At 35.9% G+C, this 25416-nt stretch overlaps 2 pseudogenes; both read left to right on the top strand.

Moving 5' to 3' along the window:
• The first annotated feature begins 5516 nt into the window (after positions 1–5516).
• On the top strand, positions 5517–5917 carry LOC120158370 (annotated as a pseudogene).
• Positions 5918–24589: 18672 nt separating this feature from the next.
• Positions 24590–25416, top strand: LOC120158412 (annotated as a pseudogene).

Here is a 25416-nt window from a genome sequence, read left to right on the forward strand (position 1 = left end):
ATGTATACTCGTATAGATGTGTACAGGGACATACGCATGATTTTCTGTTAGGAGAATTTATAAAATTTTAGGGATATCGATAGGTTATCATGTATCCCTCTCGATTCATAACTGGATAATTATTGATATCCCTAAAAAATTTTAGGGTGAGCACACATAAATATTTTTGACGGTGAACACACCTACATTAATAACACAAAATTTTCGAAATAGTATTACTACAAATTTTTTAGGGTGAATATTTGAATACATTAACCTAATAAGATAAAAGATACTTTTCCTTTTCTGATAAGTTTCCCTAATGACCGTAACATGTTACTAATCCTAATCACGTTCTGAAATAGTATTACTACTAAACTTTTAGCCGGATTTGTGTCTATGGATGCAATAGTCTGGTATTTTGGGTGCGCATATGGCTGTTTTATATATATAACATCGATCTGGTGACAATGTAGGAACTAGGATAGTAGTTGTAACCCCCTCAGACTGATACGGATAGCCCGATACGATCTGGGGTGTCACATTAGGGTCACCGGAGCGACCCACTGTAAAAATAGCGGAAAATTTAAAACTTTTATTAAAATATGTAACTTATAAAATGATTTATCAGTATGCAGAAATAAAACAAATTTTCAGACTCGTATATAAATTAAAATACAATTACATGCCCCCTAATCACATGTATCATACTCTGAAAACAACGCCGGAAGAACTCCCTTACTGATGTCGATAGTTGCACTGGTACAATTCTTTTAACCTGCAATGTTGAGTAATAGAGTGAGCTTCGGAAAGCTCAGTAATACAGAACTACCAGATGATGCTATATGACATGCAGATAAATGAGAAGCCATAATTTCCTTATTGAATCATACGTATGCCAGTGGGCGGAATAATCTAGGGTTCCCTTAGAAGTTCATCGAGTAGAAGCCATGAATCTCAGTTCATAAGAAACCTTTCATACTATCACGTTTTCATGAGGTTGAATAGGATGCCTAGTGTGTTCCATCAGTACGATAAAACCATAATAGGTACACTAATCAAATGATAGTTCAGTAAAATCCCATAAACCACACTGTAGTGGAGCTTTTTAAACTCGTATTTTAAAACCATCTTACAAAGAGTTAACCTAAGGGAATATCAGCTTGAGAGCCTACCCAAGATAGATTTTGGGGCCGTGGGGCCTACCTAAGAACACATCTTAGGGCTGTAGGGCCTACCTGAGAATGATCTCAGGGCCTACCCGAGAATGATCTCAGGGCCGCAGAGCCTACCTAAGAGTCACATTAGCTCGATAAAAATTTTCCAGCTTGATCAGAGCTGTACTTTACAAATCTGTATCTCCAAGATACATTTTATACAATGATACAAATCCATAAGCCATCACCGTTAAGTCGGTGCATCCATAAAATAGTAACCATAGATTTCAGTGTACCACATGTTAAAACAATAAAACAATTTTTCAAAATATAAGGAACACACTAGAGAATCCAATTGTTTTTCAGATGCATTTTGTAGTTATCAATATGGATAACATGAACTTGTGCAATTTGATCGGATTCCAATAATAAGATCTTATTGAAGAGAATCGATTTCTAACCGATCTAATCAGACATTTCAGATTGATACTTTTAGAATTCTACTAAGTTTCTATATGCATCAGGAAAACGTTCAGGAACCTTTATACAGAATAATTCTAAATTTAGATTTACTGCGAGTGATTCCATTACCCAAATAATCAGGGGTATTCATGAATATACTTTGAATTCATAGGATTTCAGCCCAATTGAACCAAATGAGGTATTCAGAATCTTTTCCTTCTGCGTTACTTGCGTCTTCTAACATGACCGAAGTGATTTTAGATGAAAATATAGAATCGAAGATTCAAGTCATTTACAATCTATGACTATCGATCATATTATCAAACAACTCGAGTTACACAACTCCCAAACTGATACATGTCAACAAGTCAATTCATTATCCTTCCAGTGTATTCACTCTTTAATACCATAATGCAGATCCATAGATCATCCTCATAATCATCACTGAATAAATCTTCCAACGGTCTTTATTTCATTTCCACGTTTCAACAATATCAAGAAATATGGACGTACTTGATCCATGGCCATAACCCATAAGGCCAATTCATCATGTAAGTTCAACAGTGTTTCCAAACTCATCCAATCACCTATTTAATCCTCAGTCATTGATGTTACTTAGTTCGTTTAGTAAGCAAGTCTATCCCGATTAATTTAAAGTTTTCCAGAATAATTCAGACGTTTCTGAATTTCAAATACACGTTGTACTTCATTTCAGTTCAATTTATTCATGTAATAAAGTCATTCTGGTATTCGTGGTTAATTTGACTCATGAATACCCACTTATTAGTACTGTATGAGCTCTAGAGTTGAGCTGAGCCAAGTACTTCCAGAATTATTATCGATCCAAATTTGAGAAGATGAACAAACATTCAAGTGGTACTTATATCATTCAGGTAATGATATAGCACTAACGTTGACCCACTTAAGCTGCGTTCCATAACTTTTAAGAGTAGAACAACATCCATGTTTATTTGGATTCCTTAATTAATCCAAGACATTTACTTATTCTAGGCCAATAGGGTATTTTGGTCATTTTGGTGCTCAACGATTTTCTATTCATTTCAAAGCTTGAGTATATCCATTCATTCCTGAGCTTGGTGACATTCTTGAGTCATTTCCATTCCAAGGGTATTTTGGTCATTTTATAAATCTAGAATATTTCAATCATTTCCTTCCGTTCGGTCTTATTATTTAATTCAAACTTATCATGTATTCCAGTCCTTTCGAACAATTCTGATAAAAGAGCACCCTCCAATAAATTATTCTTTAGGTATTTACTCATAACTCGGATATTTTCGGGTTAAGTGCCTTCTCGGATTTTACAAACGAAAAATCTTAAATTTTTTTTACAAAGACATGATCTTAATAATTAAATTCGTACTTAATCGAGTTAAGTACAAATCCTCAATGTACTTTCTCCTTTAAGGTCAACTCGGACTATTTTACCTCTCAAGGGCATTTTCATAATTTCTTACCTAGATAATTTCGATATTAACTCTTAACGAAAATAATATAATATAGAGATCCTATGATTAATTGCTTCCTCAAACATTCTTTGATCTTGAAATGATTCCTTAAAAGACGTCTAGTTCTAGCATAAACCTTCTTGGGGTTAAAAATCGGTTATCCATAATTTCCAAGTAAAACTAACATTTCTTATGCACATCAATAGTTTTAGCAGATCAGTAATTCTTTTCAGATTTATTAATCCACCTCCAGGGACAATTCTTGTCATTTTCCAACATAAGGGTAATTTCGTAATTTTACCTAATCGAAATATTCTCATAATTTATCATCTAAGTACCTTTAATGAGATAAATTATAATCTACATATCTATGGCTGATTCTTTTATCACTTAATTCCATAACTTGTAATTTAATTCCAACTGTCCTTCAATTTCTTATAATAGTCATATGAGCCATATTCAGTTACCTACTTTCTACCGTATTCGTATCTAGTGTAGATCTTCATTAATTACACATATGAGACCAAACATTTCCATTCATGCATTTACCAATACCAACATGTTCTATAAAGCATAAAGAGGTAGTAAAGTATTACCTCGATTTTCATGCAATACTGATCGACCAATAAATTCCATTTGAACCTCCCTCGATCTTGAATTCAACTTCCAATAATTCCTCAGATATATATCAACATAAATTATATAAAAAACAGAGCTTAATTACGATAAACGGATCGAATCGGGTGATAAATCAGTGAAAAATTTCTTTCCAGTTTCGAATTTGGTGAAACGGACTTCGGATTCGGATTCAGAACGTCGAAAGCATAAAATATGACTTTTCAGAAATTTGGAATTTTCGGTCAAAATCAAAGTCAACGGGTTTGACTGCCAATTTCGAGGCCTTCGGGTCTGAATTTCGAAAAAAGATTTCGGAATCGAATTTGGAACGTCGAAAAAAGTCAGGGTAGGTATACTCGGCCAAAGTCAAAGGTCGTTTAATGCCCGGTCAAAGCCTGTCAAAGTTTTGGTCAACAGTAGTCAATACCGGTCAATGGATCGGGTCGGGTCAACGAGTTGGGTAAACGGGTCGGGTCGGGTTATGACCGGTCAAACCGGTCAACTCTGCTCCAAAACCGGTCAAACCGGTCATTTGGACCATCCCCACTTGCAGTGACGACGCGTGGGGTGCGTGGGGCCCCTTCCGGCTGCCTAAAAATCATGGAAAATTCTTAAAAATTATTTTGAGCGATTTCGAGATACTTACAAAGCTTGGTTCACAATTTTGAACGGCGGAGAGATCGATTTCAACGAATCAGAAACTTTGACCGCTTCACCTCCTCACGCACCGCCGTCGACGTAGACCAAGGATGACACCGACAGACTCGGAACGATGCAAGGAACACGATGGTGCGGGAGGTGTCGTAAACGAATGATCGGATCATCGTGAATCGACGAAAAACCAATTGAAATTGAGTTATTACCGAATATACTTCCTACTGAAATTAACGACGAACGGCGATGATTCACGACAAAAGCTTTTAGGGTTTTGTTCCTCGCTCGACAATGAACACGATGGTGATTTCGGCTCGTCGATCGGAGGTCGGACGGCGAGTATATCGGAGTTGAAAGGAGGGTTGTTGGAGAGGGAAAACTATGAATTTTCTGCTTAATGATACGGGAAATGGGGGTTTATATTATCTCTAAAAGAAAAATGGGTAAACCATAAGTTTAGTCACTGAACTTCATGCACTTCTTAAAATGGTCTGCTAACTTTATGATTTTACAATTTAATCCCCAATTTCTTCAAAAAATACCAATTAAATTATCCACTTATAATTTTTTAAATCTAGCCCCTAAATTGGGGTGTTACAGTAGTGCAATCATTTTAAAGGTATAATGACAGAAAATGATCCTAACGTTTGATTAAATTGTCACTTTGGCCCATATTATTTTTAGAACATTTTGACTCTAATGTTTCTTTTGGGAGGCCACTCCGTTGACGAAAATTGTTAGTCTTAAATTGTCAATGCTCAAAAATAGAGGGGAGTTTACCTTGAATGAAACGTTTGGAGTCAAAATATTCTAAAAAACGAATAAAGACTAAAGAGTCTATTTAGTCAAATATTAGGCGCTTTTTATTCTAAAATGAAACGTTTGAGACAAACATGCTCAAAAATTGAGAGAAAAATTATTATTTAACTAAATGTTAGGAATATTTTTTTCATTATGTATTTTTTAAATGTGTTTATTGTCACATGTTGTATATTAGCATATTGCTGTGCATGCAACTTGCTATTTACTCAATCAAGGGAGATACAAATGTCTTTATCAAACATATATAGTGAAAATTGTACTATTACGGAATTCTTTGTTTTATTCCTTTTTCTATATCTAATCTCTTCATGGATGCTATCCAAGGTGGTAAGGTTCCTCGTTAGGCTCCAGCAGATTAGTAAACATTCAAAGTCCCCCTCCAAGAAGCTCCATAGACACACTCACAATTCAAACTACTTTTCTCTGCTGCATCAAACAATGGAAGTGGTTACAAGGATGGTTGCCGAAAGACCGGTGGTGATCTTCAGCCGGACCACATGTTGCATGAGCCATACCATCAAGACTCTGATAAAGTGGGTTCCGGCCAAATCCGACAGTTTACGAGCTCGACGAACTCCAAGACGGGCAACAAGTTGAAAGGGAGCTGCAGCAGATGGGATGCAAGCCCAGTGTACCGGCTGTTTTCATAGGTCCTAATCAAATCATGACACTCCAAGTGAAGAACCAGCTTGTCCCATTGCTCATAAGGGCAGGGGCCATATGATTTGACGCAGGCATGCCTCAACTTTCTATAAACAATAATAAAATGAGACAGCTTTGTCTGTTTTTTGTGGTATATACAATGCTATTTTTGCAGATCATATCCTTGTACACCGCTTTTGGTTCTGGCCAGGGTCATATATAGTCATAGTATATATTTTCCTTGTACTAAAACTTGGGAGGAACTTGTTTCTTAACTTGGTCATGTAATATTATCCCTTGTCTATGCTAAATAAAGGTATATCTGCTATTATATGCTGATATAAGCTCTTCAATTCTATGCAATGGTGAGAAAGCAAATACATTGGAGGCTCAATTGCCACTGGATCGATCTCGAAGCCGGGTATGGCCTAAAAGAACTGATCAGGGCATTCCATTAGCAGAGCATTTTGAAGGGTTCTTCCCATTTTGTCTGAAACTGCTAATTAACATTTAGTTGTGTTCTGTCAGACTTTGTTTTTCCCCCTCGAAGTAGGGCGGTCCGTCCCTGTAATATTTATTTTTCTCCATATCTCCAAGCAGAAGCCCGAGCCAATTATGCTATAAAACCACAATCATTCTTAGCATATGAAAATTATGATTAGAATTTGATGCTGGTTTATCCTTAAAATGTTGACAGGCACAAAGATGAAATAGAGAACCGAAATCAAATGCTTCTAAATTAAATCGTATCTTTAAATGCACATCTGTTGGTGGAGAGTATTCTCCAGCAATCACAAACCAAATAAAAGATAGCGTTCCTCATGGACAATTTGATTGCCTCAGGTTGCACCTATGGGATGAGGAATTTAATATGGAATATTGGAAACGAATCACCTCATCTCATAAAAGATGAATACAACATTCAATGTCTTCAAACATACCCTATCCATGTGTCCCAAGATTAATGCGATGGAAACAAAGAAGAATAATTTATCTCAAGCTTCAATCTGTGAAAGATGAGCCATTTGTCATCTTGTTTTGAGCAATTATACATGTGAAGAAAGTTAATGACATTGTGAATTTTTTTTTTATACATTTTATGCATCATTTTTATGGCTACCATGATACTGAGTAATGCCAACGCCTATGGGACAAGAATCGAGATTCCGAATTCTCTTTACCCCCTACAGGCTTCGGGTTGTTGATCCTGAACGAGGAGTGGAGCTTTCTTAGTTTCTTAGTGTGTGGTTTGAGTAGCTTGTTCGAGGGATGGGATCTCACAAATTCCCTTTTCATGGACACGTGATCTTTTTCCAGGTCTGTTAGCCGCACTCTCGCATCCTCGCGACTTCGAGTTTCAGCTCTCGTTTCTCTCTTCTCACCGACGCGTAGTTGGCTTTCTGTGAGATGGCTCCACTTCCTACACCACTGCACGAACATTGAGGGAATGATTGACCATTGGTTGTGGCCTCTGATCATTGCTCGAAATATAACACTTGGACTGGCATTTGCGCCGGCAACCTTTCGTTCTGCGCCACATGGACACAGGCTTCTTGGGATAGTTTCTGGCTTAGTCTATAGCGTTCGAAATCCTCTATGTTTGGGTGAACCTGTTAAATGGCAGCAGAAAACGATTCTAAAAGGCTGCAAATGAAATTATGGAACGCCTAAAGATAACTTATCTATGGAACTACCCTCACTTTGAGCCTGCAAACGATTATAAGAGCATTCATTGATACAAATTTATGAATTAGTTATTATATTATTATGATTTATCTATTAATATTTATTTATTCTATAATTTATTGTAAATTATTGACGATACTTAATTAAAGACTGACGTATTTATGACTTATTAATAATGTAACCTTCGAGACTTGATCATAATATCTAGACTGGGATTACAAAAACAAAACATGACCATAATCCCCTTGGCCTTGCCACCCTTACACAATGCGTACGAGTATCTCCAATTTAATTTTCACTGTGATTTTAATTATAACTCTAAAATTTCTTTTTTTTAAAAAAGTTAAACTTTTAAAAGAGGATTTTATATATATTCAATCATATCTAACCCAAAATAATTGCACGAATCAAATGATTGAATTGCACGAATTCTCTCGTCCTTATAATTTCTTATTTAGGAAAAGCAAAGTCACAACAGACATGACGCTTTTTGGTGTAAGATCCTCAAGTAAAAGTATATGTATCAAACTAGCTTTTTAGAAATACATTCTCGTGTAAACAACTCCTCAATTTGAAGAGGGATCCTCAGCACCAAAGGGGTTATGAAACGGGGATGCAAATGGAAATTCTGGTCGGGAGATCAAACTAGGTTTTGGCATGACGCTCTCTCTTATGGAAACTCTAGAAGAACCGACAGAGAACACAAACTAGGTCTGAAAAGTGGCCACGGCAGAAAGAATACGCTTCTTTATATGGCTCTGCATGCTAGATAAACTGAATACGAACGAGATTCGGGCTAGAAAAAAACATTACACAGGACCCATGTTGTAGAACCTGCCAGGAGGGGACTGAATCTATTGATCACGTCCTTAGAGAGTGTCGAATAGAAAAACTTGTTTGGAAGGGAATGACTCAAAGAACTGGGATCCATACCATGTTCCTTACAAAACGAAAATCACACTTAAACAATTAGGAGAACTTTCTTTAGTATTTGGTTCAACCACACTTAAAATAACCTAAAAGTTTAAAATTATCTTCAATTGCAATATCAATCTTCAAAACTCAGTGTTTTTGTTCCTATCTTGCAGTATTGCACAAGAGTAAAGTACTTACTAGTGTGATATATTCTCTCTTTAGCATTCAATTTATGGTTCGTGAGTTACTAATTATCTAAAATATATAGTGAAACATAAAAAAAATAACATAATATCTTTTTAACAAAAGTGAAGGCAACTTATCGTCTAATGTGACTTGTTGATAGAAAAAATGGATTGCTCTGGGCGCGCACGTTAGCAGGTTTTCTATGGGTGTACGTTAGTAGGACTAACGGAACTGAGACCTCCGGTGTGTCTCCGGCGTTCTGTCTTGTTTCCTCTTCAGATTTCGCTCATTGTGTTGCTTCTTTTCCATTTAAATGGACTGGAGGAAGCTTTTTGGCTGTCAAGCGGGGCAAGAGTTACAATTCTTTCCCCCAAAATCTTGCGACTCAAATCCAATTGTACAATCTCCTCCATAAGTTTTTGAAGGCGGAATTGTTGAATGGAGATCTTCACTTGTGGGTCAATCCTTGGGGTTGATCCCAATTTTGCAACAATGCAATTGATGGTCGAAAATCTGTGGAATAACCCTATAAAGGGGGATCAAGTTAAGGTAAGTTTCACAGGCAATAATCTTTACTTATTCTCTTTCAATTCTGATTCTGTGAGAGTTGGGTGCTGGAAAATGGTCCTTGGCACGTCCTAAATAAGCCTATAATCCTAAGGAAATGGGAACCAAACTAAAAAAGACTTCACTTTGATCTTTCCTGAATTCTATTATGGGTTCATCTCTACAATGTCCCTCTTGAATAGTTTTTTAGAGAGGGCCTTAGTTACATAGCTAGTTCCATATGAATCCCACTAACTATGGATTCTATCACTGCCTCAAAATCTAGACTATAGTTTGCTAAAATTTGTGTTAAGGTAGAAGTGAAAGAAGAAATTCCTAAATCTATTGAAGTGATTCTTGTAAATGGCCAAACAACCACTGTCTTTGTTGAAGTTCTGTCAACACACATTTTCGTCCTACTAGGATTCAAACTCCTAAAAATAGGATAAAATTTTGCTAGGATTCAAACTCCTAAAAATAGGATAGAGTTCTACTAAGATTTAAATTCCTAAAGATAGGATCCACAAGCACTATAAATAGCCATTGTAACTCACCATTGTAACAGACGATTTACACATAAAACACAAGGAAAGCACGGAAAATACAAAGGCAAAGCTATTGTAAACGATTCGAAAAGGAAATAAAATGTAGCATCTTTTTTACATTGGTTCGTTCATTTCTCGCATGTGCACGTTATTTTTCTTGAGATTTGGTTCGAATAACTCAAAACGTGGGTTGCGCATATAATCAAAAAGGGGTGGGGTTTCGAAGTTTCGAACCTAGATCTACCCCGAAGCGTGTTCATTTTTTTAAATATTTAATTCACCCCCCTAAATCATTTTTTTCCTACTTTATTCTTGTTATATAAGCATGTTACTTTCTATTAATTTTATTATATATGTATATATGTTTTTTTTAGTGTTATTATATATATATATATTTATATATTTCCTATTTTACATGTATAAATACGTGTATTACTTTTGATTTTCTTTTATTATTATTATTTTACTTATATATATATATGCTTTTACTTTTTTTATATATTTTACTCATTTATTTATCTATTTTCTTTTTATCTTTATCCTATATTTTATGTTTTTATATTCTTTTACTTGTTTTATTTATTTATTTGCATTATCATTTTATTTTTATTTAATTGTTTGCTATGTATATATTAGTGTTATTGTATTTTTTATTTTATATATTCTATTCATTTTATATTTACTTTATTTCTTTCTTAATCTCCTTATTTTATTTGTTTTATTTTATTTATCATTTATTCATCTCTTCTAACTCATATTTTGACTTTTAAAAGGTATATTTGTAAATTCGTCAAAGGTAAGTAATTTTGGATCATTATTTTATCTTTTAATTTAAACTTATAATTTTCTTAATCAAAGACAACTGGAAATTACGTAGTACCGAAAGGGCAGTTCAAGGGTGCTAATCCTTCCTTGACTGTAACCGACTCCCGAACCCGACACATCTTTGGAAAGACGCACATCAGGTAAGAAATAAGGTATCCGATCAACCTATTTATTCTTAAATAAATGATCGATGGCGACTCCAATCCATATTTTTTAAGTTGAAGCCCAATTCTGGGGCCCAACCGAAAGACGGTTACGACAGCTTGGCGACTCCACTGGGGACACAGGTAAGTGAGTCAGGCTAAGGTAATTTCCAGTTATCTTTTTAATGAAAAGGGTAAGTTTAAATTTTAAGGTAACATTTCGATCCTTATTACTTACTTTTGATTATATTTTCGAGTAAATAGTTGTATTGACCGTTTTTTTAATGATTTCAGCCCTTAAATATTTTTCATCCAAAGGCTCTATACCCGAGCTCCGAACCCGTTTTAAGTGGGGGTGAAAGCGACGCCTTCGTGTGAATTTATTCATCGTATGGGCCTAGCAAGTAACCTTCGGGATTCATATACCTTATGCCTTCGTGTGAATTTATTCTCCGTATGGGCATAAGGGAATGTTTCCTCTCGAGTTTAACTTAGTCCACAGAAGCCTGTGATGGGTTTAGGACTAAAGGTCTGGTAAGCCCAAGGGGTCACCGGCAAGGAGAACTCGAGTACCTTTTTTTAGAACCTAAACCTGGAGACTACAAGGAGTTAGGGCCCACCCCAAAACCTCATTTTAAACCCTAGGATGCCGAAATTATTTTTTGCTTTACTTTCTGTTCAAAACATGTGAACTAGAAATTTATGCGGTTAGGACTTGTTCAAAATCAACTTGGGGGATAGAGATCATGTCCGGGTAGGAATAATAAGCATGTGGGGTAGATATCATGTGGGGTAGGATTTTTATTTTCATGATTGCTTTGATTATTATCTTTACCTTACTAACTCTTTTCATTTTTTTCCTCTCTTTTATTTTATTTCCATCATCTGCATCATTCAAAAAAGGTGTTGATCCACCAAAAAAACGTGTTCGTTAACCAAAAATAATCTGCATTAATGGACAAAGGTGTTGTAATACAAGAGACTAAGAACCCCGAGGTATGACTATGGTCCGAGAAGACTCAGAAAGAAAAGGGAGACAACCTTCAAGAAAGTTATGTGTCAGAGCTGGTTAGCTACACATCTATCAGCCTAAAACAGAACAATGTGCAGGAGCTTCAAGATATCTGGGACAGTTGAAAGAATGATCAGAAACAGAAGTTCAGCCAACGGTACGGTGACATTACACTTTTACTTCACGTTAGGATTGATGAGCCCTTGATTAGAGCCATGGTCCAATTCTGGAACCCGGGATATAGTTGTTTCACTTTTAACTGGGAGGACATGGTGCCTACTATCGAAGAATACACCACACTGCTACACTGTGAAAACATCAAACTAGGGCGAGTCTACGTTAAGCACACCAAAAGTCAGCCTTTCAAGAATACACTGGCCAGAGTCGCGGGAGTAGATGAGAAATGGGTAATTGATCGGACTCAGCGCTGAGGCAGAGGATAAAAGAACTTGAGGCTGAGTGCTATCAGTGGAAACTGGATGCCGATTCTCAGAAAAATAAAGCAGACAAACTGGAAAATGAACAGAAAAGAGTTTGTTTCGAGTTCGAAGACTTAAGAAAGGGGTATCAAGATGCTGTCAAAGATAACTCCAAGTTGAAAATATCCTCCGAGTACTGGAAAGGCGAAGCTCACATCCTAAAATGAAAGTTTGAGGGGCCTAATGAGATAGCCTGGAAGGAAAAGATGAAGATTGCTCAGAGTCGCTTAGCAGACAGTCAACATCAAAACCAACGCTTGAGAATCCAGATGACTGATCTGGAGAAACAGTATGAGAGAGATGGCAAAACAATAGGTGAGTTAGAAGCTATCATAGATGGATTCAAAAAGCAAGCAGCCGAGCTTCAGATAGTGCCCTTTCATAGAGGTCTATAGTGGCGTTTCCGTTGGGAGCAAGCACAACAAAGGGTGAAGGCCAGAGACGCAGTCATCCGAGACTTCCTAGATCAAGTACAGAAGGTAGCCCGTCCTCTTCATGGCCTGGCAAGGGAAGCCGGAGTGGTTCGACAAGGTATTCAACCAGTAACGGATGAAGGCATAAGACTTGTCAATCTACTAGAAGCTATTCGGGATTTAGAGGATTTAATCCGAGTGTACCTTTGATTGTTTTTATGTCTCTTACAAGATAAGATATTTTTGTCTGAATAAAGATTATTTATAATAATGAACATTTTTTCTGGATCAGTGCCTCTAAGCTGCATACATCATGCATTGCATATTTTGCATTCTATATCTCATGTTTATTTCTATATTTTCCATGTTTTTACATTCGTATTAACAAACAGAACATGTCTCAGAAAGTGAAAGAGAAAACACAAAGTCTACCACTACAGACATTAAATACACATCATCCGCATAACACCCGCTTGAAAAAGAAAAAACAAATGGAGGCCAGAATGGCTCAAATCGAGGAGAAAATGGAAAAATTGCAGAAAGAACTTGAAGATAAGATAAACCAGATTAGTCTGAGTACTCTGAATACAATCATGAAGAACCAAGAATATTTGGTTGATCAGATCGTTGCCAAGTTAGTTGGCTTACAACAGACCAGTGCGCTTGGGGCAGGTTTACCGGAAGGGGTAACTATACCACCTACCCCACAAGGGGTTATCTCACCTGAAATCTTACCCGGATTACAAGATGACTCATATGCTATAAAGGGGAAAGCTATATCTGGTGCAAATATACAAGCTTCTACGACCAACACTCATCCAGAAGACTATCATGTCACGGATTTTGACGAGGAGGATAAGGAAAAGAAGATGGAAAAGAAGATCAAGATGTTAGAAGATCAAATGAAGATGGTCCAAGGGGACCATGATTATTATGGAGTGGATGAATGAAGCTGAGCCTGGTTCCAGATTTGGTGCTTCCACCAAAGTTTAAAGTTCCTGAGTTTGAGAAGTTCGACGGGAATAGCTGCCCTTCAGCCCATATCACTATGTTCTGTCGGAAGATGACAGGATATGTAGGGAATGACCAACTCTTGATCCACTGCTTCCAGAAGAACATGTCCGGTTCAGCTATCCGGTGGTACAACCAGCTCAGCCAAACTCACATCAAGACATGGAAAGACTTAGCCAAGTCTTTCCTAGAACAATATAAGCATATCAACGATATGAGACCAGACCGGGTTATGCTGCAAAGCCTAGAAAAGAAGCATAATGAGAGTTTCTGACAATATGCGCAACGATGGAGGGATTTGTCTGTGCAGGTTCATCCACCCCTGGATGAAAAAGAAACTAGAAAGTTGTTCGTACAAACCCTGAAGGCACCCTACTTCAGACACCTGGTGGCAATTACATCGGGAACTTTCTCAGATCTAGTTATGGCTGGTGAGATGATCGAGCTAGCTATAAAACAAGGAAAAATTGAGGGAGATATCAACAATGTCAATACCTACAACGCCAACAAAGGTGTTACGGTCTCAAGTCCAAAAACTGTTGCAGTTGTACCGTCTAGTACTTCTAAACAAACTCAGAGAGGACCAAGGAAAGAAAAGATTTGCATCAGTCCAATCCCAATGACATATGAGGAGTTACTCCCAACGCTAGTTGAGAAAAATCTTGTGACTCTAGTTCATGATATTAACGCCGTATGCAGCTATCATATTGGGAGCTCAGGGCACACCACTGAGAATTATGGGGCATTGAAACGTAAGGTCCAAGATCATATCGATTCAGGGGCATTCACTTTCAATATGTAATGGTCCATTCTGATCGAGAGTCATATGGGGCATCCATTAGGAATTTTGTTGCATTATCAAGTATATCATCTTGTTTGAACTTGTTTTTCTTTCGTACTTCTTATGCGTGAACATTTTAAGTCACTTGACGTTTAAATATTTTAAATAAAATGCTTCCTTCTTAGGAGATGAGCAAATTTTAATCTTGAATTCCTTGAATATCACCTCAATTAAAAATGGTTTAATAATTGAGGTTGTAAATCTTTGACAAATGACAAGATTGAACCCTGCAAAACAAAGACCCCTTGGTCCTAATTTAAAAGATACATCAGACTACATATTTTTCTCTTACCGAGCTAAGTTTTCTCTTCTCATGAAGAGTCCATCCAAGGTTTGGTATTTAGACACGTATTAAGAGCGAACAGAATAGGGCAACTAGCACATGAGATTGTAAAACTAATTGGTTTATACCCTTGTTTATGATGTTCAGGGATGATAATGATCTTCACAGATGGAATAGTCGAGTAAGAAAATCTAGTTTAGGTCAGTTGTTTGGAAATTGAACTCTAAAGATGAGATCCCTTGACTTTCAAAAACACCTAGACTATAACAGGTTCTTATTGACAATCTTAAGAAATTAAATCCGTAAAGCTGAGCTATTCCACTAAGGCAATTGGTTATAGAGGAAACTCGAAAGCCCTGGCTTTATGAATAGATTATGTTCAAACTATGACACTGCTCGGACACTTGGCAATTCGGTGTTTGCTCCACTGCTTTTGTCAGGCCAAAGACTTTGTGATGAGATGAACCCTTTAGTGATTTATCCCTCTAAAGCTGAGCTATTCCACTAAGGTAATTGGTTATAGAGGAAACTCGAAAGCCCTGGCTTTATGAATAGATTATGTTTAAAACTATGACACTGCTCGGACACTTGGCAATTCGGTGTTTGCTCCACTGCTTTTGTCAGGCCAAAGACTTTGTGATGAGACGAACCCTTCAGTGATTTGTCCCTCTAAAGCTGAGCTATTTCACTAAGGCAATTGGTTATAGAGGAAACTCGAAAGCCCTGGCTTTATGAATATATTACATTCAAATCATGACATTGCTCGGACACTTGGCAATTCGGTGTTTGCTCCACTTCTTTTTTCAGGTCAAAGGCTTTGTGATGAGATGAGCCCTTCAGTTAAACCTGATAAAAGTGATTATAAGTTGTCCCTCTAAAGCAATTGGTTGAACGCTCCGACTTTAGGGATTCAGCTAGCTAGACAATGGCAAAATAAATCAAATTCATCTAAAAAGAAATTTTCGGTAATAATAGACTAAGGGAGTTGAGAAACACCTGTTATAGTCAAATTCACACGAGCACTCAAGAATTTCATTTTTTAGACCGATATTTCTGCACTACCTTTGTTAGAAGAGCTTACGAAACTTGAACAAATGGAAGATTTCAGAGAACTGAAACAGAAGTGTTCTGAAAGGTCTAGTCATTGATTATGCTAGTTGTGTCATTTTGTTCGCCTCTGATCAAAATACCAAATCAAGAAAGAGGGGCATGCCATGATCTTCACGATAACCAAATCGATGAAACAAACCCACCTCTAGACCAACTTTTTGATCTTGATATTTGTCAAAGATTTGCAGCTATCAAAGATTAAAAGAGTGTTTGATTCTTTTGATATCCAATGAACTCATGTTTTATGATTTGCTTCAATTGTGAAACCTAGAAAGAGGTAACTTTTTCAAAAGTTCTTTTTGATATTTTTCAAAATTTTGAAAATTTGAAAGAAGAAAAGCATTTTTAAACAAGATAAGTTCTCTGGAAGCATATCTTGGAATTCAACAAATATCGCTCCGAAGCTCAAGATCGAAACAGAGGTAAAGGAAACCATCTTTGGGGCAAAATTTGATAAGGGAAGGAAAAATTGTCTTGAGGTCTGCAAAAGTACACCCTGGTGGAAATGAAGACAAATTAAGTCAGAATGAAGACTGCACACGCAGCCATTCCCCTCACATCTCAACATATACATCAACACGTACATACATGACGCATGAAATTTGCATATTTGAATTCATCATCATGAGCAATAAAAACCTTGATTTTTCCTCCCTTGAGGGAAAATTCAACAGTAAATAAATTTCATTTGGGCATACATCAAGCATACATCATCAGGATAGTTACATCCATATACATTTTACAGATCTTTCAGGAGAAGATGAGATTAAAAGCCAACTCGACAGATTGAAAGATCGACATTCATCTCCAGATTCAACATTTCCAATATAAACTTTGTCTCACTTAAGACAGTCTCATTTAATGCAGATGATTATCTCACTCAAATTTGTTTTTCTTAAAACATACTTTGTCTCACTTGAGACTATTTTTCTCGAAAAAAGATTTATTTCACTCAAGATTGTTTTTCTTAAAACAAGATTTGTCTCGTTTGAGACCGTTTTCACTCGAAAGAAGGCATTTCATTTCACTCAAGGCTTTTTTGTTTTTAAGAAGATTTTATCTTGCTTGAGATAGTTTCCCTCGAAACAGAAAATTTTGTCTCCCTTGAGACAGTTTCTCTTGAAAACATTTCCCTTGAAATTAATTTTTTCTCTCCTGAGATAGTTTCCCTCGAAACAGAAAATTTTGTCTCCCTTGAGACAGTTTCTCTTGAAACATAAACATTGAAAACATTTCCCTTGAAATGATTTTTTTTCTCTCTTGAGATAGTTTCCCTCGAAACAGAAAATTTTGTCTCCCTTGAGACAGTTTCTCTTGAAACATAAACATTGAAAACATTTCCCTTGAAATGAATTTTATCTCGCTTGAGATAGTTTACCTTGAAACGAATTTTGTCTCCCTTGAGACAGTTTCTCTCCAAACATAAACTTTGAAAACAATTTAACGAAATCTTTGAATATGTTTTCCTTCAAACAAATTTTGTCTCCCTTGAGACAGTTTCTCTTGAAACGACACAATTTGCTCGATAATAGATTTCAACTTCACGACGAAGGATGTCTAGCTCGAAGCCAAACATCCGCGATTTCAACTCCACGACGGAGGATATCGTGACACTCGAGACAACACAAGTTCAACTTCACAACGAAGGGACGGCTGGTTGTCAACAAACAACTTCTCAATTTCAGAGCCAATTTCAACTTTACAACGAAGGATATTGGACTTCAGACAATGCAAGTTCAACTTCACGACGAAGGGACCACTGCTTGTCAACAACAACTTCTCAATCTCAGAGCCAATTTCAACTTCACAACGAAGGATATTGGACTCCAGACAACGCAAGTTCAACTTCACGACGAAGGGACCGCTGCTTGTCAACAACAACTTCCTAATCTCAGAGCCAATTTCAACTTCACAACGAAGGATATTGGACTCCAGACAACGCAAGTTCAACTCCACGATGAAGGGACCGCTGCTTGTCAACAAAATTTCATTCAGAGTCAATTTCAACTTCACAACGAAGGATATTGGACTCGAGACAACACAAGTTCAACTTCACGGCCAATTTCAACTTCACGACGGAGGATATTGGACTCAGAACAATGCTACTTACTTGGATTTCAACTTCACGACGAAGGATATCCAACTCAAAGAAGGATTATCTACCATCAAAATTGTCGAGTATGACTCCATTCAGCTCGATGACACATCAATCGCACTACTTTCCGGTTGCACTCGAGGTTTTCAAGTCGAGAAGATGACCTGGGTTAGCCGTGCCTTAGTGACAAGCAACCATTTTCAAACAACATATCTTAAGTCAAGAAAAAGCTATCTGTCAATGAAGATTTCTGAGTTCGATTCTGATCCAAGGTCTTTAAACCGAGGAGAAGACCGAAGGGTAACGGGAAGCCACGTGCTGATTCAAATTCCGAACTACGGCTTCAATTTCATATCATTTCAAGATGAACTCGACTTCACGATGGAGGAGTCATCCGTAACTCAATTCGACAGGGAGTTATTGAAACATCAGAGTTAATTTTCAACTCCACTGAACGAAAAGTGTGTCTTTTAATCTTTCCCTATCCCCGTTACACGACTATGGGCAAAGAGGGGCATCTGTCAACACACATTTTACTTATATATATATGCTTTTACTTTTTTATATATTTTACTCATTTATTTATCTATTTTCTTTTTATCTTTAACCTATATTTTATGTTTTTATATTCTTTTACTTGTTTTATTTATTTATTTGCATTATCATTTTATTTTTATTTAATTGTTTGCTATGTATATATTAGTGTTATTGTATTTTTTATTTTATATATTCTATTCATTTTATATTTACTTTATTTCTTTCTTAATCTCCTTATTTTATTTGTTTTACTTTATTTATCATTTATTCATCTCTTCTAACTCATATTTTGAGTTTTAAAAGGTATATTTGTAAATCCGTCAAAGGTAAGTAATTTTGGATCATTATTTTATCTTTTAATTTAAACTTATAATTTTCTTAATCAAAGACAACTGAAAATTACGTAGTACCGAAAGGGCAGTTCAAGGGTGCTAATCCTTCCTTGACTGTAACCGACTCCCGAACCTGACACATCTTTGGAAAAACGCAGATCAGGTAAGAAATAAGGTATCCGATCAACCTATTTATTCTTAAATAAATGATCGGTGGCGACTCCAATCCACATTTTTTAAGTCGAAGCCCAATTCCAGGGCCCAACCGAAAGACGGTTACGACAAGTTCCTTGGCTTCCTTATAGTTGTAAAATATGTAACAAGTTTGGTCATAGTGAGAAAGATTGCCTGGCTAAATCTTCTACAACCCTTGTTTCTTCACAAGTTTGGAGAAATAAAAGAGATTCAATTCCTATTGCACAAAAAATCTTCCTGGAAATATTGATTCTTCTCAAGCCCCATTGTCTACTGGTTCTCCTTCAAATGATGAGAATTCTTTAAAAGAAACAGACTCTAGTAAAGAACCATCTAGTTATTCATTGATTCTCTCTGACCCTACTACTAAAGGTGATCTTCCTTCATCCTTCCCTGATTCAACAGAGGTCTGCAATGCTTTAAATCTTCCCTTAACTCACAGTGATTCTCCTATAGAAGGCCAACTTGCTTCTCCATATTCTGGAAAAGTAATTAAATCTCCTGCTAAAGAGGTAGAGGTAGACCTGTAAAGATTAAAACCAAGAATGCTCTTAAAGGATCCTTAAATAGATTTGAGGTTTTAAGTACAGTTGATGAAAATTCTTCCTCCTTAGAGGATCAAAGCAAAAAACCACGGTCTATTGCTTTGGGTGTGGCACTATTGATCAAAGACCTAAAATCTAAAAAGAATGAACATCTTGATGAAGCTAAAAGTATCTCAGATAGAGTCAGTGAGGGTGATCTAGTCTCTTCATCCCAATGATTATTTGCTTTTGGAATGTCAGAGGATTAAATAATCCTAAAAAACAAAATAAAGTTCTGCATAGGGTTATTCTATACAAGGTTGATATTCTTTGTCTGATGGAGACCAGGGTAAAATTAGATAAATTTGAAGATTTATTTAAAATTAAGTTCAGCAACTGGAATTCCTTTAAAAACTATGATTTTGCTTCTAATTGAATGATTTGGTTTCTTTGGAAAAAAAAGGCTTGGATCTCTCTTTTTGTCAAGCTACTGGCCAATGTATCACTGTTAAAGGTCTTAGGAATGGTATTCCTTTTTATATCTCAGCAATCTATGGTAGCAATGATGGTACTCAAAGAAGACTTCTTTGGTAGCATTTAAAAGACCTTGACTACAACTTTGGATATTTTCATTGGATTATAAGAGTAGATTTTAACATTTTCATCCACTCTTCTGAAAATTCTGACCATGACATCTTAGGTCCTTTCACTTCCACTGAAATGAAAGATTTCCAAGACATTATCCATGATCTTCTTGTTCAGGATCATCCTTGCTTTGGACCAACTTTCACATGGAGAAATAAACAAAAAGACTCCTACCTTGCTAGGAAACTTGACAGAGTTCTTGTTAACTCCTATTGGGTCACATCTTTTCAAAATTCGTTTGTGGAATTTCTTGCCCCATGGCCTTCTGACCATTGCATGGCCCTTGTCTGCTCTACAAAGATTCCCAAGTAAATCGCCCCGACATTTCAAAGTCTTTAACTTCTGGACCATGTATCCTAACTTTCTTCTTGAAGTTCAGAATTCTTGGCAGCAACCTATTCATGGAAAATCCTATGATGTCTCTTTTCCTCAAGCTAAAGAGACTGAAGAATTGTTTGAGGAATATAAATAAGGATTTCTATAGCAATATTTCTTCAAGGGTTAAGCAAAAGAAAGATGAGCTGGAACAAATTCAACTCTCAACCCTCCAAAGAATTAGCTCCATTGATACTGAGTTAAACATTCAGAGTGAACTTTCATCTATTTAAGCACTAGAGAACTTGTTTTTAAATAAGAAAGCTAAAATTTAATGGCTTAAGGAGGGTGACAAATGTTCAAAGTTTTTCCACTCTTTCATTGCTTCCAAAAACAAAAGAGAAACTATTAGAGTTCTAGTGAATGAACAAGGCAACATACTTGAGTCTTTTAATGAAATGACCTCTGAAGTCATTCATTACTTCAAAAATTAGTTGGGTGCTGATCCCTATGTTAAATTCAGTGATCCTAAAGTTCTTAAAAATCTTCTTCAGCTTAATCTGTCTTCTGAAGCTACATCAGAATTAGAAAAAGACATCACTGCTGAGGAAATTAAAGATGCTATCTTTAGTCAAGGAAATGATAAGGCCCCTGGCCCTGATGGTTTTACACCACTCTTTTTTAAATTCTCCTGGTCAGTGGTTGGTGCGAATATCACAAAAGCAGTAAAATTGTTTTTCAATAACTCTTTCATTATGCCAGATTTTAACTCTAAAATTATAGCCCTAGTTCCTAAGATCACTAATCCTAGCAAGGTTAAAGACTATAGACCTATCTCTTGCTGCTCAGTGGTTTATAAATCAATTACCAAGATTCTTGTCAAAAGGCTGACCAACATGCTTCTTGAAATCATAACCCTCAACCAATCAACCTTTGTCAAAGGTAGAAATATAATTGACAATACTCTACTAGCACAAGAACTTGTTAAAGGCTATGGAAGAAAAACTATTTCTCTAAGGTGTGCTATCAAGATAGACCTCCAAAAAGCATTTGACTTTATTTACTGGGGATTTATCTCTTCAATTCTTAAGGCCATTGACTTATCTCCTAAATTCATTGCTTGGATTGAAGCTTTCAACACGGAAGCTAGATATTCCATTTCTCTCAATGGATCTTTGATTGGTTATTTTAAAGGAAAAAGAGGTCTAAGGCAAGGTGATCCTATATCACCCATACTTTTTGTTCTAAAAATAAACATCCTTTCAAAACTCCTTAATATTGCTGCTGCTAGAGGTATTTTCGGGTATCATCCAAAAAGCAAAAAAATTGGTCTCACTCATCTAACTTTTGTGGATTACCTTCTAATTTTCTGTAAAGGAAATTTAGAATCGGTCATTGGAGTTACTTCTGTTCTTAACAAGTTTTATGAAATGTCAGGGCTTCAGCTAAATGTGGCCAAATCTAATATTTTTTCTGTTGGAATTTCTCTTAAGAACCTTGAAATCATCAATCTTTCTACTGGCTTCAAGTATGGTCACCTTCCAGTGAGATACCTTGGGGTTCCACTTGTCACCAGAAAACTTACTGCTAATGATTGTTATCCTCTTATTGAAAAGCTCAGATTAAAAATTCATCAATGGTCTGGGAAACACCTAAGCTATGCAGGAAAGTTAAAACTTGTTAAAACTGTCCTTCAAAGTATTGCTAACTTCTGGTGTAGACAATTTCTTCTTCCACAAGCTTTTATTAATAGGATTAACCAGTTATGCTCTCGTTTCTTATGGAAATGCACTGACACTGCAGCCACTGGTGCAAGAGTAAGCTGGGGAAATATCTGCTATCCTAAATCTGAAGGAGGGCTTGGATTAAAGGATCTAAAAACATGAAATAAGGTGTGTATGATAGAGCTCATTCGAAATCTTCTTACTGGTGAAGGCTCCTTATTGATTGCATGGATTTATAACTATGTGATTAAATTTAAAGATTTTAGACAGATGTCCAAAAGTGTTTCCTTCAGCAACTGTTTCAACAGACTTTTTAAATTGAAAACTGAGGCCCTCTCTATCCTTAATGCAGGAGCAACGAATTCTAAAGGTATTTGGGAAGAGATACGAATCAAACATGATAAGGTACCTTGGCACAAGCTTATTTGGTTTCCCCTTCACATTCCAAAATTTAAAATTATTACTTGGTTTGCAATCCTTGATCGACTCCCAACTAGGGACAAACTTATTCGTATGGGAATTACCACAGTTGGTTTTTGTATTTTATGCAATGAGGCCCTTGAAACGAGAAATCATTTATTTGATGATTGTGTTATGGATGCTTCTCTTTGGAATGGAATTTTAAATCTCTCTCACTTGGTCAAACCTCCTATGTCATGGGATAACATGCTTTCTTGGGCTTCTTCGACTTGGAAAGGTAAATCTCTCCTTACTTCCATCATGAAGATTGCTTGGTGTGCTTTCATTTACATTGTTTGGGAGGAAAAAAATAGACGATTATTCCAAGGAAGGGTTCGAACCGTTGAAGATTTGCTTAGTTCCATTAAGGAGACTGTTGGTACTCAACTAAGAAATAGAGATCTAAATAGACTTGATAATGTTAATATGCATCTTTGTAATAATTGGGGTATAGGCTAACCATTCTTTTGTTGTATATAGCTTGTCTTTGATCCTTGATTGGGATGTTTTGTATTGAACTCTTTTTTGGATAGTAAAATTTTACTTATCCAAAAAAAACTTATTGTCTAAATATAAATGTTATTGTTTAAGTGTGGTTGAAGCAAATACCAAGGAAAATGTTCCTAATTGTTTAAGTGTGTTTTTCATTTTGTAAGGAATGTGATTAGAATATCATGGAGGTGGTGGAGGGTTTGGGAAAAAATGAAAATTAGAAAGCTTTTGGGGTAAAATAGATATAAATTCATTGTTTAGGGACTTATTTGATGTTTTAGTAGTAGTTTAGGGATAAAATGAAATATTAATCTTTTTGTTAACGTTTCCACATCATAATTTAATGAGAATGACGGTAGAATGACCATTTTGTTATAAATTGATAATGTTAGTGACCATTTTTTTATAAGTAGATAACAATAGTAACCGATTTATTACTTTTAAAATATTAGTGACAAAAACGAAAACTTACTCAAACATTAGTGATCATTGGTTTAATTTATCCTACAAATAAAACTTAGCCTGATCAAATAGAATAACATGTGATAGTAGTTTCAAGAAATATGGGTAGATCCCTCATTGAATTATTAATAGAAGGAGATTAACTTATATAATAAAAATTAATATTTAAATATTATAGCCTTGGTAAATCATAATAGTTGACGATTATACTCGATATGTATAAAATGTTCAAATAATATAATTTTTTTTTATAAAAGGTATGAATCAAATAGTTTGAGATTTGTTGTTATCATTTAAGGACTTAAGTTCAAACATCGTAGACATAAGAAGTTCATTATTAAATAATTAAAAATATTTAAACAAATACATTTTTATATTCACTCCAAATTTATAAAAAAAAAGTCCAGAGAAAAGCAAATCTCAAGATGATGCTTTGCTGTGTCGTTTGACCATTTTTTTTAGTTTTTTATGCATTGCGCTGGAAAACTGTGGTTTGACCACAATGTGGCATCTTCAAATTTTAAATCATCTTAATTAATATAAGTTGAACGATATTTTATTATTCTATTAAGAACTCTAATATTTAATTTTTTTTCAAAATATATGTTATTTTTAATTAGGTCCATTTTTTTATTATAATTTATTTAACAAAAAGTAATTGAAAGTTAGGCAAAGATAATAATCTATAAGAATGGATTAAAAGAGATGGATAGAAGCCATTATTTATTTAAAAGTTTTAAATTATATATATATATATATAAAATATTTTTTATTTTTACTATTTATAATATACTTTCATCCATTCTAAAAATTTCATAAATTTACTTTCCCTAAACTTGTGTAAATTACCCCTCACATAAATTCATGCCTGGGTGTTTGGTCTTTTATTGCATTCCTTGTACTATATAAAGACATACCCAGCTTTCACTTGCGCACTTCATTTCTTTGAGGTTCCTCGCTCACTTATTATCCTTTATCTCTCTCCATTCTCTCTGATATCTCGTTAGAAAAAAAATGGCCCTCAAGCTGTATGGGGCTGCCTTGTCTCCCTGCACTTCTCGCGTAATGAGCTGTTTGCATGAGAAAGAAGCAGATTTCGAGCTCGTCCCTGTCGACATTTTCGCCGGCAAACACAAGCACCTTCCTTTCCTAGCCAAGAATGTAAACACACTTTCTTATTCTTCTATTTCATAGTCAACATATATATCACCAGTATTTCATAACTTCTTTCTGATACTGCAGCCCTTTGGTCAGATACCAGTGCTGGAAGATGGCGATCTCAGTCTTTTCGGTAGTCTTCTGTCTATCACTTTCGGAACCAAATATTTCACAGAGAAAAACGCTTCTTTTGATTATATTTTTGTATATCAGAATCCAGGGTAATCTGTACATATGTGGCCGAAAAGTTCAAGGAAGCCGGCAACGATCTTATCCGGCACCAAAACATTAAAGAGGCGGCCGAGGTGAAAATGTGGATGGAGGTTGAATCCCAGTGATACCACCCTGCGATTTCCCCGATCGTCTTCGAGTTCTTAGCTGCACCACTGCAGGGAAAGTCCCCGGATCAAGCAATCATCGACGAGAACATGGAGAAGCTAGGAAAAGTACTAGACGTGTATGAAGATCAGCTTGGCCGCACCAAGTACCTCGCCGGTAATTTCTACAGCTTGGCCGATTTGTTCCACTTGTCTTTCACTTACTATTTCATGAAAACTCCATGTGCTAATCTTATCAATGAGCGTCCACACGTTAAAGCTTGGTGGGAAGATATTTCTTCTAGGCTTGCTTTCCGGAAGGTGGCTTCGGATATGAATTTTGGCCAGAGTGGGAACTCATCATAA

The sequence above is a fragment of the Hibiscus syriacus genome, unplaced genomic scaffold, assembly GCF_006381635.1.
Source record: "Hibiscus syriacus cultivar Baekdansim isolate YM2019G1 unplaced genomic scaffold, ASM638163v2 tig00111311_pilon, whole genome shotgun sequence".
NCBI lineage: Eukaryota > Viridiplantae > Streptophyta > Magnoliopsida > Malvales > Malvaceae > Hibiscus > Hibiscus syriacus.